Here is a 12,184-nt window from a genome sequence, read left to right as displayed (position 1 = left end):
CATTTTGTAGACATTATGTTTTTTCAGGGAGGTATTTTCTCAGCCAGTGCCAATAAATTAAATTCCTCCTGGCCACCTGGAGGCTACAGGCATTCCTAATTAGTAGCTGCTTATGAAAGACATTCTGGGCCTGTAGGCGAGAGGAGAGAGAGAGCTGTCAATACAGGAGCAACGTAAGAGGAAATTCTAAACAATAAAACCATTAAGAAAAAACTTGTTTTTTAAAGTTGGACGCTAAAAATGTTTGAGAATAAAAATCAGATTCAGAATTTAATAACCATAAAGGCATCCTTGAAGGTTGTCTGCAAAGCAAGCCCTTTGGGGATATTTGGGTTTCAAAAGTTGACTTGTTTCTCTTGTGGAATTTTACATTTAAATCCACAAGCCTTTAGGATAACTAATCACCATGGACAATGATACTTTAACGTGTGTAATTTTAGAACATCTATGAACAGTTATGTCTTTTTGTTAATCAAAAATACCATGATTCTTCTATTTTCTCTATGCATATGAAGGTAAATGAAGGATTTTGGCAGATTCCTAATCTTAAAATGATGCATTTGAGTGATTGTTGATATGACAGGTGTTATAGTGAGAAATGTCACTGTTCTTCTGCCTCTGGAATAAACAGCGCTATATGCTGGTCATAGATTAGAGCAGTTTCTCAACCTTGGCAGTATTGATGTTTGGGCTGTATAGTAGTGTGTTGTGTGGGATTGTCCTGTCCATTGAAGGGTGTTTAGTAGCATCCTTGGCTTCTACCCATTAGACAACCAAACGTTCCCTTGGGGTTTGGGGTGGGGAGCAAAATCGCCCCCAGTTGAGAGCCACTGGATTACAGTGTATACAACCAAAAACCCTCACAAAACATTGTTTCCCAGCTGGAAATATCCTAATTTTTCAATAGACTCTTCTACCTGGGTAATGGGCTACATGGTGAAAGTTTTGAATCTCTTAAGCATTAGACCATTTCCTTATTTATTTTTCTGAAGAATACAAGTAAAATTATGAGTTTTGAGTTCTTATGAGCTGTGGTTGGAAGCACTTTTCACTGTTAACTCATTTAGTACATTGCCTTTTGGGGAAAGCACCTTTATTATCCCTACTTTATAGAAGAGGCACCTGAGGCCCAGAGAGGTTAAGAAACATCCTTAAGGCCACACTGCTAGTAGGGGATAGAGCCAAGATACTGAAAATTGATTTTTAGAACATATTATTTTCTTTTGAATTACTTGGGGCTGACAAAATTTTCTGATAGTACAAAAGGGTATATTATAAAACATAAATCCCCTCTACACATTCACTGTAGTCTTCTTCCAAAGCAAACACAGTTTGTATATATGTATGTATGTATGTATATACAAATAGCCCTTCTAACACAATTTGTACACATACAAACTGCTTTATATCTTACTTTTTTTACTCTTCAACATATCTTGGAATCCATTTTATGTCATTAATATATAAGGAGTTACTCATTATTTTTACATTAAAATGATTGGCTCTTGATAGGATTAAAGAAATTTTTAATACAAAATTTAAAAAATCTATGAAAGAGAAGGAATAGTAATGAGTCTCCGTGTTTATATGTGTACAACACTCAGCTTCAACAATGATCAAATCATGGCCAATCTTGTTTTATATATAACACCACCATTTTTCCTTCCTTCAATTATTCTGAAGCACTATCTCATTATGTACCTCTAAAAGATAGAGACTTGTTAAATTTATTACCAAAATACTATTATTACACTTAATAAAATTTAGCAGTAGTTCCTTAAGTCATTAATTATCCATTAAACGTTCATATGACTACTTTTCTCCCACTTGCATCCTAACTTTTAAAAATATTCTTTGTACTATTTAGGTATTAGATCAGGGATACACCAAATTAAAAGCAAACTATATTAGAAGCACACTGAATCTCCAATTTGGATCTGACTCTGGGATGGTCTGGTCTGTAGAGGGTGAAGACCACATGCTGCTCCGGTGTCCTTCACATGAGATAACACTGAGTAGACTCTGCTTTAGACTCTCTGTTATATAGTCGTCTGTTAAAACTTTCTAAAAATGAGTTTAATGTTTATCCTCAATTTTATCATTTTAGCACTTTTCATGTCTTTGTGTGTATCCAGATTTCTGTCTGGTATTATGTTCCCTTTGACAAATTTCCAAGAACTTTTTTGTAGTGTGGGTTTTCTAGCAATAAGTTCTGTTTTTGTTTTTTCTGATGAACTCCTATTTCTTCTTGATCTTTGAAAGATATTTTATCTGAAATTTGGGTTGACAGCTTTTCTTTTTTCGTCAACACTTCACAATTGTCACTCCATTGCCTTCCGGCCTACATAGTTTTGATGGGGGTAGAGGTTTCTTTTCTCTCGTTCTGATTCTCAGTCTTAGGCTCATCCTTTGTTCCCGAGTCTCAGGCAAGGGCCTTCTGCAGAGCTCCCATTGGGGTTGTGTTAGAGATGACCAAGTAGGGTGCCAGGATTTTCCTCCATGCCAGCCAGCAGTGAGCCACCTCTCCACCTGGGCATCAGTGGAAACTATGTGGAGAGCCTAGACTTTTACCCCTACCTGGCTGTAGTGAGGTACCCTCCTCCTTTTAATCTTCTCATTGTTAAGAAAATTGAATTCATAATGTAAAAACTCCCCCCAAATAACTCTCCAGGCCCATATGGTTTTACTGGAAAATTCTACCAGACAGAGAAGAATTAACATGAATTCTGCCTGATATTTTCCAGAATTAGAAGAAAGAAGCACTTCCAAATTCATTTTATGAAGGTAGTATTATCCTGATACCAAAATCATAAAAAGATGACACATAAAACTACAAACCAATATATCTCTTGAAAATAGATGTAAACATTCTCAACAACGTATTAGCAAATAGCATACATCAATATATAAAAAGAAATATACAGCATAGTGGAGTTTATTTCAGGAATGCAAGTCTGGTTCAACATTTGAAAATAAGTCGATGTATAGACAATATTTATAGACTAAGAAAGAAAAATTACATAATCATCAACTAATGCAGGAAAACATTTGATGAAACTCAACATATATTCATAATAGAAATCCTCAAAAAATAGGAATAGAGGGGAACTTCCTCAACTTGACAAACAGCATTTACAAAAAACCCACAGCTAACACTATACTAAATAATAAATGGATGATTTCCCCCTAAGATCAGGAATAGGGTGGTAATATCGGCTCTCAACATTTCGTATTCAACATAGTGCTAGGCATTCTAGCTATGCAGTAAGGTAAGAAGGAAAATGAAGACATGTAGATTGGAAAAGATGAAATAAAACTGTCCCTACTAGACAGTTTCTGTTGTCTACATAGAAAATCCCAAGAAATCTATGAAAATTTCCTAGAGTAAGTGAATTCATCAAGGCCACAGGATATAAGATAAGCAAAAATCCATTGTATTTCTATATACTAACAATAAATATGTGAGCACTGAAATTAAAAATACAGTACCAATTACAAGAGCTCAAAAATGAAATAATTTTATGTAAATCTGGCAAAATATACAGAATTTATATGCTTAAAACTACATATTGCAAATAAAAGAAATAAAAATGACTTAAATAAATGGAGAGATACTATGTTCACAGATTGGAAGACTCAGTAAAGATTTGAATTCTCCACAAATTTATATATAGGCTTAACACAATTCCTATCAAAAGCCCAACAAGTTTTTTTTGTATGTATACAGAAGACTGTTTTAAAATTTACATAGAAGGGCAAAGGAAATAGAATAGTGAAACAATTTTGAAAAAGGAATATAAAATTAGAGGGGAATCAATCTATCCAGTTTTAAGGTTTATTATATATCGACAGTAATAAAGACTATGTGGTATCCCATCTATGTGGGATAGATGCATAGATCAGTGGAACACAATAGGGGACCCAGAAATAATACATGTATGTACCCTACTAATTCTTGACAATGGTCCAAAGCAATTTAATGGAGAAAGATAGACTTTACAGCAAATGGTACTGGAGCAATTGGCCATCCATTCATAGGCAAAAGAAAAAAAAGCAGCTCCATAGGTCTTACAGCTTATTAAAAAAATTAACCTAAATGGGCCATGGACTTAAATGTAAAGCTATAAATTTATAAATTGCAAGATATTACCATTGGGGGAAACTAGAAAAGGGTACAAGTGATACTTCTGTATTATTTAATACAACAGCATGTAAATCCACAATGATTTTAAAATACAAAATTTAATTTAAAAAATAGTTTGAATCACTTCACAATGTATACATATATGAAATAATTGCTTTGTGCACATCAAATATTTTACAATTTTATTTGTTAATTATACATCAGTAAACCTGAAAAAATGTTTAAAGAGGTGTAGAAGTTTCACCCTTCTGTGTTAAGGATTTTGGGTGACCTTATTGCTTTTCCATTTGTTTTTCAGTAGTTGCTGAAACTCCCTTTATCAACTTTCTGTAGAGCTGGATTTTAAAATCTGTCTATTTAATGCTGATGTCTATTTTCTGAGCTCGTAGTACTATGAGAAATGTACTATGATGTCCATTATACTCCCAATGCTCACAGAAGCCCATGAGACTGCACGTACCTCAGGGGACTGAGGTACATCTCTCCTGTCTCTAGAAGAAGAAATAAGGGCATCTGGATCCAAAAGGGGAGAAATGGTATTTACACTAGAATTAGATGCAGCCCTGTCACTTCTCCCTAGATTGGGGCATTGAAGGCTAAAGTTTGATTTGGGTTATAGGAGAACATACTAAAGCCTCAGTAAGTTGCTTCTCTTTTTAGAGTGACTTAAAGCTATAATGAAGATGTTGGTGGGAGAAGGATGGAGAACAGCCTTCCACAGGGAGAAGGGCAGCATGGAGGCCCTGCTCTTGTGAATTGGGAATGGGGGCAGCAATTAACATTCTAATGCACGGGGCTCCTGAGGGGAATCTGTTGGCCCTACGTTGCCAGTGCAACTGCTGCCAAAGCTCATTAGGTCTGTGTTGGAGCTGTTTTTGGAGCTCTTGTCAACTTCCTCCCAGTAGTGTTCCTCGCAATCACAATTCGTCCCAGATGACTTATGAGCCTGGAGCCCAAGGAATTTGAGGGTTTCTATTCTATATGGTCCATCCCTTTGTTGGAAGGGAAAACTCTTTAGATCCACTTAGACATAGATGGTAACAGAGATGTTTATTTTGTTAGACACTGATTAATATTTGAGAGGCATCAACAGCATGTGGGAGTGTGAAATTATGTGACTTATTAGGGACTTTGGATTAGGGATATAAAACATGACTGATGAAATCTTCTTATTCTAAGTATCATAGCAAATTATATAGTAAAATAATTCTACTTTGCAGAAAGCATGAGGCTTGGGTATAATATTTTTCAACAGACTTCTCCCAGGTTTAATACTGATATAAAGAGGCAAAGACACTAAAGGAAGAAACCCAGAATTATAAAATCTTTAGTTAGGTATTAGTATTAACTGGCAGATGGTGGGAATATTAACATATTACATTTTCAGACAGGGAAAGATAAATTATTAATTGCTTTAAACCTCCTGTCTCAATTATTTCTGAAGGGTTTGGTACACATGATATTATGCTTTTCCTTTTAATAACAGATAAATTAAGATGTAAGGCAATTAATGGCTTATGCACAGACCTTCAGCACTTAGGGAGTGAATTGGAGTTAGGATCTATGTCTCCTAACTCTCATCCCAGGGTTGGTTCCTCTAGAATTGGCTGTAGGGACTGCACTGTGGAGACTTCCCAGACAGAGGGAATTTTACTGCAAAAGAAAACCCTAGTCTTAGCAACAGGGGACAAGAAATATAAAGAAGGTGAGAATTCACAGGATGAAACCATAGTAAAATATGTCACCAAAAGTGTATGTTAGGTTGCACATGTTTGAGAAACTGAGTTTAAAAAATTGGACTTGATTAAGTAAAAATTCAGGTAATCATATCAGGCTAAAGAGGTTAACAAGACCCCAAAGAGAAAAAAAAATTGTTCTTTCAGCATGTCAAACCCATCTTTGAGATATCAGCCACCCAAAGGGCCCTGGGCTCTCTGTTTCCATACATGAGGATGATGCAAATACTACTTCTCAAGATGGATACACTCAGTGTCTGCATCAACCAACTCTTGAGTCACAAGTCAGAGAACTCTTTCTTTAACTGAAAGTGCCATTTCTATGGACAGTTCAGCTTTATAAAGGTATGACTCATTTCTTTTGATCAGCAAGAAAGAAACATATCTGCAGGTATATAAATATGTGGGACCCACACTTATGTGTTCTGCTTCTTTATTCAGGGCTTTCACTTGTCCCATCCAAGACTGTTTAGAATCCCAATACAGAGGTCAAATAGGTTTAAGCTTAAATGGACACATTTTCTTTATTTAAACAAAAAAAACATAACTGACTAACTTGAACTAATTAGTTGTATTAAGTTATATAAAATACGTTGTATTAGGAATCTGAAAACTAATTTTCTGTTTTCATTTCTTTGTCGTAGAAGGCATTTTGGTTCTATTTGTTGTATTAATAACTGGAATAATGGGAGAAGGCACATGGAGGTACTTTTAACTAGGTTCAGCAAAGGTTATATTTTAACCGTGATGAGTTGGTCTTTGCTCTCCAAACCTCATGCCTGATTTTTCCTATAATTTCTGTGTCATTCCTCATCCCTCCGTCATTTGCAAGGGTCTCAGTTATTTTGTTTTTTTTTAAATTAATTTATTTTTGGCTGCATTGTGTCTTCGTTGTTGCGCGTGGGCTTTCTCTAGTTGTGGCGAATGGGGGCTACTCTTCGGTGTGGTGCACGGGCTTCTCATTGCGGTGGCTTCTCTTGTTGTGGAGCACGGGCTCTAGGTACGAGGGCTTCAGTAGTTGTGCCGTGCGGGCTTCAGTAGTTGTGGCACACGGGCTTAGTTGCTCCACAGCATATGGGATCTTCCAGACCAGGGCTCGAACCCATGTCCCCTGCTTTGGCAGGCGGATTCTTAACCACTGCGCCACCAGGGAAGTCCAGGATGTATGTAATTCTGTAAGCAATTAAATATCACAAGATTTGTTGGCATATTTAAGGGCTATGATTAAATTTGCATTTAGAATGATCAATCTGGTGGAAGAGTATAGGCTGCTTTGGAGTAGGCACAGGCTGAATCAGTGAGATTCAGAAGGAATTTGTTGCACCTCATCAGCTGCAAGGTGATGAGACGTGTTAGTACATTAGCAGTATGAGTGAGGTCTAAAGGAGAGGTGGGAGATATATAATAAAACAATGAAAGAAGATGATTTATTCCATGGAGTGTTAAGAAAGAAGGAATAATTAAACATGATGCCTTTGGAGAGTGGGAGAATTTTGGTCTATTGCTAGAAATAAAAGAGTCTGGAGGGAATACAGTTTGTGGAGAGAAGAGTTGAGTTGATAGTGAGATATTTGGGAAACATTCATTATGCTGTTGAAAAAAATCATCTGGACTCTTAGCAAGAAGTCTAGGAAATAATTGTAAAATTGAAAGGAAACCATACAGCCTTGGTAAAAATTATTATGGTTAGAAATAAGTCCTCCAAGGAAAAGCTGTAGAAAGAAGAGTACAGGTTCTGAGCACAAAACCTTAGAAAATCTTCACAGTAATGGAGCAGGAGAATTTAAGATAATTATCCAAGAATACAAATGAAGAAGCTTAGTTTGGAAGAAAATCAGGACAGAAGAGGATCAGAGAGTTGAGAGTTTGAAGGAACAAATAGTGGAATGGTTCAAACAATAAGTAAAGAAGTAAAATAGAATTAAAGTTTCTGAATCTGATGATTAGAAAGCCATGAGTGACCTTCAAGAGTGCAATTTCTATAGATTAATGAAAATGGAAGACATATTTCCATGGCTTAAAGGATGAATGTTATGAGGAAATAAGCCAAGCAAGTGGACACCAGTCATTTGAGAATTTTGGATGTGAAAGGAAGAGAGAGTTAGAATGGTAATTGTATAAAAAAGATTTTGCCCCCCTAAATTGGCTTTGTTTATTTTTTATAATAAGAGAAAAGGAATTAATCAGGAGTAAGAGAAATCAAGGATGGTAGAAAGAGCGAATAAAAGAAGGAATAAGATCCCGAATATGATCAAGAGCTTGAGATGAAAGGTTAATCGTTATCATCATTGAATGATGGACACCTGCCTTAGGGACTTTAGATCTTCAACACACTGGGTTCACCAACTACCCATTCAGTTGAACAATATACCCACATTTTACAGATTAGAAACTTTGAAGTTAAGAGAGACAACATAGGGTTTCCCTGGTGGTGCAGTGGTTAAGAATCCTCCTGCTATTGCAGGGACACGGGTTCGAGCCCTGGTCTGGGAAGATTCCACATGCTGCGGAGCAGCTGAGCCCATGCGCCACAACTACTGAAGCCCGCGCGTCTAGAACCCATGCTGCGCCATAAGAGAAGCCACCGCCGTGAGAAGCCCGCGCACCGCAACGAAGAGTAGCCGCTGCTTACTGCATCTGGAGAAAGCCCACGCACAGCAGTGAAGACCCAACACAGCCAAAAATAAATAAATAAATTAAAAAAAAAAAAAAAGAGGCGAAGTAGCTTGCTCTAGGCCTCAGGGAGCGGAAAAGAATACAGTTGACCCTTGAATAACACGAGTTTAATTGCGTGGGTCTCCTTTCATGCAGATTGTTTCAACAGTAAATACTACAGTACAGTAAATGGTACAGTACTGCACCATCAGAGGTCGGTTGAATCTGCAGATGAGGAGGAAATGGGGATGCGGAGGGCTGTCTGTAAGTCATACTCCGATATTCAACTGCACCAAGGCCCCTAACCTCCACATTCTTCAAGGGTCAACTGTAGATTCAAAGCAGGGACTGTTAGGCTCTAAAGGTCACACTTTCTCTAAGATGTGACGCTGACCTTCATTTGCAATGAGGGCTGTAGTAGAGAGGTGTGCCGGGTGAGTCGGAGGAGCACAGGGAGACATGGGCGGCATGTTCTGCAGGTGCAAAGGGAAACAAATAATGTGATAACATAATGTGTGTCGTTTTCTTCCACTTGAGCATTATGAGCACAGGGAAGGGTAATATTCACACTTGAAATCCCAGCATCTAGGGAAGGTGGCACTTCATCCATGTTTGCCAAATTATTCAAAAACGAAATGTCTACTTATGCAGATCTGCTAAATACTCAGCAAAAGTTAAAAGATTTGTTTTCTTTTCCTCCTTTAATACTAGAAAGCTTAAGAAATTATTTTCATACTATCAGTTTTACTGAGATCATATATAAGGGCTAGAGTTACAGAAAATAAAAAGAGCGAGTTAGAATGAGTTAAAAAATAGGGCAGAAAAATCAAAAGAACAAGATAAAGTTACCCTCTTCTCCCTCTCCTTCCAAAGACTGGAGACACCAAATCTCAAATAGACTTATATTTTTCTGGAGTTTCAAAGTATCCAAGCTAACTTCTTAGACTTCAAATCTATTAAAGGTTTTGCTTCCTTTTTTTAAATGTCTGAAATTGTGGAGGGGATATGAGGAAATCACATTTGTTACTCTCTCTCTCTCAGGGCAGAGCTCATGCTTCACCTGGTAGCATACTACTGAAATACTGCGATGAGTAAGAGTTTACAAAGCACTTTACCCATAAGTTATCTACATTTGAGCATAAATATACCTGTAAGTTATGCAGCATTATCAAATTTTGTATGTAAAAGTTTAAATTTCTAACCCAATCAAACATCCAATAAGTCAAAAAACAAGATTCATATTCAGGTTCTCAAATTCCAGATTTTTCCATCATTCACCAGCCTTACTTGCAGTACATATCTGCCTCTTACAAATCTTTTAAAAAATAATTTATTTATACATTTTATCATGTTTTGTGTAGTAAATACATATAGGGTAGTCCTTGAACTTCGAGCCATGTTTATCTTCATTGCTTATCATTCTACTTCCCATTATCATCAACAGTTCTCCCCTCCCTGGAAACTGAAGTTAGAAAGATATAGAGCTTCCAAAAATTGCACCGCAGTATCTCCAGGCTTTAACTGACTCCTTGAGATTACATCACGTCCTTAGGAAGGTGCTAGCCTCTCTCTCTTATGTAGAGTAGATATAATGCATAGTAGAATCAAGCCTGTCTTCTTGACCCGTAAATGATCTGGAACATCTGGCCACGGTTGGCCGATCATTATGATATGCATTCTTTTAAGAAGTTATTCTTATGGTTCTTTAATTTAACAGCTTCTTTTATTTCTGACTCTCTCTGCAGATTAATAATCCTCTGTTTTTTAATGGGAGCAGATAACTAGACTTGAATGAGAGAATTCATCCTCCTCGGCCTGTCTAGTGACTGGGACACTCAGGTCGCTCTCTCTGTCCTGTTCTCAATCACTTACGTGGTGACAGTGCTGGGCAATGTCCTCATTGTTCTTGTGATCAGACTGGACAGCCGACTCCACACTCCCATGTATTTCTTTCTCACCAACCTCTCCCTTGTTGATGCCTCTTATGCCACAAGCATTGTCCCTCAGATGCTGGTGCATTTTCTTGCAGAACATAAAGCAATCCCATATGTGAGCTGTGCAGCCCAGTTATTTTTCTCCCTGGGCCTGGGTGGGATTGAGTTTGTTCTCCTGGCAGTGATGGCCTATGACCGCTATGGCTGTGTGTGACCCCCTGAGATACTTGGTCATCATGCATGGAGGGCTCTGTGCTAGGTTGGCCATCACATCCTGGGTCAGTGCCTCTGTCAACTCTCATGCAGACCACCATCACCTTTCAGTTGCCCATGTGCACAACAAGTATATTGATCACATATCCTGCGAACTCCTAGCTGTGGTCAGGCCGGTCTGTGTGGACACCTCCTCCAATGAGATCGCAATCATGGTTTCTAGTATTGTTCTGCTGATGACACCTTTCTGCTTGGTTCTCTTGTCCTACATCCAGATCATCTCCGCCATCCTAAAGATCCAGTCCACAGAGGGGAGAAAGAAAGCCTTCCACACCTGTGCCTCTCACCTCGCAGTAGTTGTCCTGTGCTATGGCATGGCCAATTTTCACTTACATCCAGCCCAGTTCCAGCCCCTCTGTCCTTCAGGAGAAGTTGATCTCTCTCTTCTGTGCCATTTTGATGCCCGTGCTGAATCCCATGATTTACAGTCTGAGGAATAAGGAGGTGAAGGGGGCCTTTCAGAAACTACTAGGGCAATTATCTGGATTAACATCAGAACTGGCAACTTGATGAATCATGAGCATCACTTAGAGAAAAGAGCTTTGCCTGTGTGTTCTCCCACTTAATTCAGATATGAAGCATTAACTGCATTGCCCTGGCAACCAGGAAGGTGATGACAAAACGTGTACTGGTGATGCTGGGTAGGAGGCTAAGTGGTTGGGTTAGAGTGTGGGACGTGGGCATATTTTTATGTCTTGGCAGCATGTTTAGAGATATTAAGCACTGCTGTAATAGAACTTCTCAATCTTCATTCATATGACCCTGAAGTAATGAAAAAAAAAATACCATTTGTTTTGCTTTATCATTTTGTTTGTAATCATAGGCCTATTCATAGATCTTACTTTGAACTACTGGTTCTTTTCTTTTAATTTAGAAATATGTGTTTTAATTTCCAAATACATGACTCTTTTAAAAACCATTTTACCCACTCAAATGACTAAAATTAAAAATAGTGATAGTGCTAAGTTTTGGTAAGGATGTGGAGCAGTGTGAACTTATGCATTGTTGTTAAGAGTATAGAATGGCAACTTCTTATAAAAGTAAACATATACTTACCATGTGACCCAGCAATTCCTCTCCTAGGCATCCTCTCCCAAGAGAAATGAAAATATTGTCTACAAAATGACTTGTTCATAAATGTTCATAGTAGTTTTGCTCACAATACCACTGGTCCTTATCAATCCAAATTTTTTTACAAGTTTATTGTGTTTTCATTGGGAACAAAAACATTTTCACCTTTTAGATTTACTGAAAATAATGTTTGGGATATGTATCCATAACCAGTAATTGTGTGAATCACTGTTCTGAGGAGAGTGCTGCCATCAAGGCTGATTAAAATGTTTTTGAGCTCGACCTTGGACGTGTGGCGATAAAACTTAACTTTCGAGTGCTGGAGGTAAGTCAGGGGAACCATCAAGCAAAGGTCTTGTTTTACACGGATG

The 12,184-nt window shown here is 37.7% G+C and overlaps 1 protein-coding gene and 1 pseudogene across 1 annotated transcript in view; both read left to right on the top strand.

The window, feature by feature from the left end:
• LOC103014113 (olfactory receptor 6B1) overlaps positions 1-12,184 on the top strand; it is an 86,154-nt gene that overhangs the window by 8,775 nt on the left and 65,195 nt on the right. The gene's annotated exons all lie outside the window — the stretch shown is intronic.
• LOC103014670 (olfactory receptor-like protein OLF3) lies at positions 10,303-11,252 on the top strand (annotated as a pseudogene).

Source organism: Balaenoptera acutorostrata, chromosome 7 (assembly GCF_949987535.1).
Source record: "Balaenoptera acutorostrata chromosome 7, mBalAcu1.1, whole genome shotgun sequence".
In the NCBI taxonomy this organism is placed as follows: Eukaryota; Metazoa; Chordata; class Mammalia; order Artiodactyla; family Balaenopteridae; genus Balaenoptera; species Balaenoptera acutorostrata.
The sequence above is the reverse complement of the archived record's forward strand: the minus strand, read 5'-3'. Positions and strand labels throughout refer to the sequence as shown.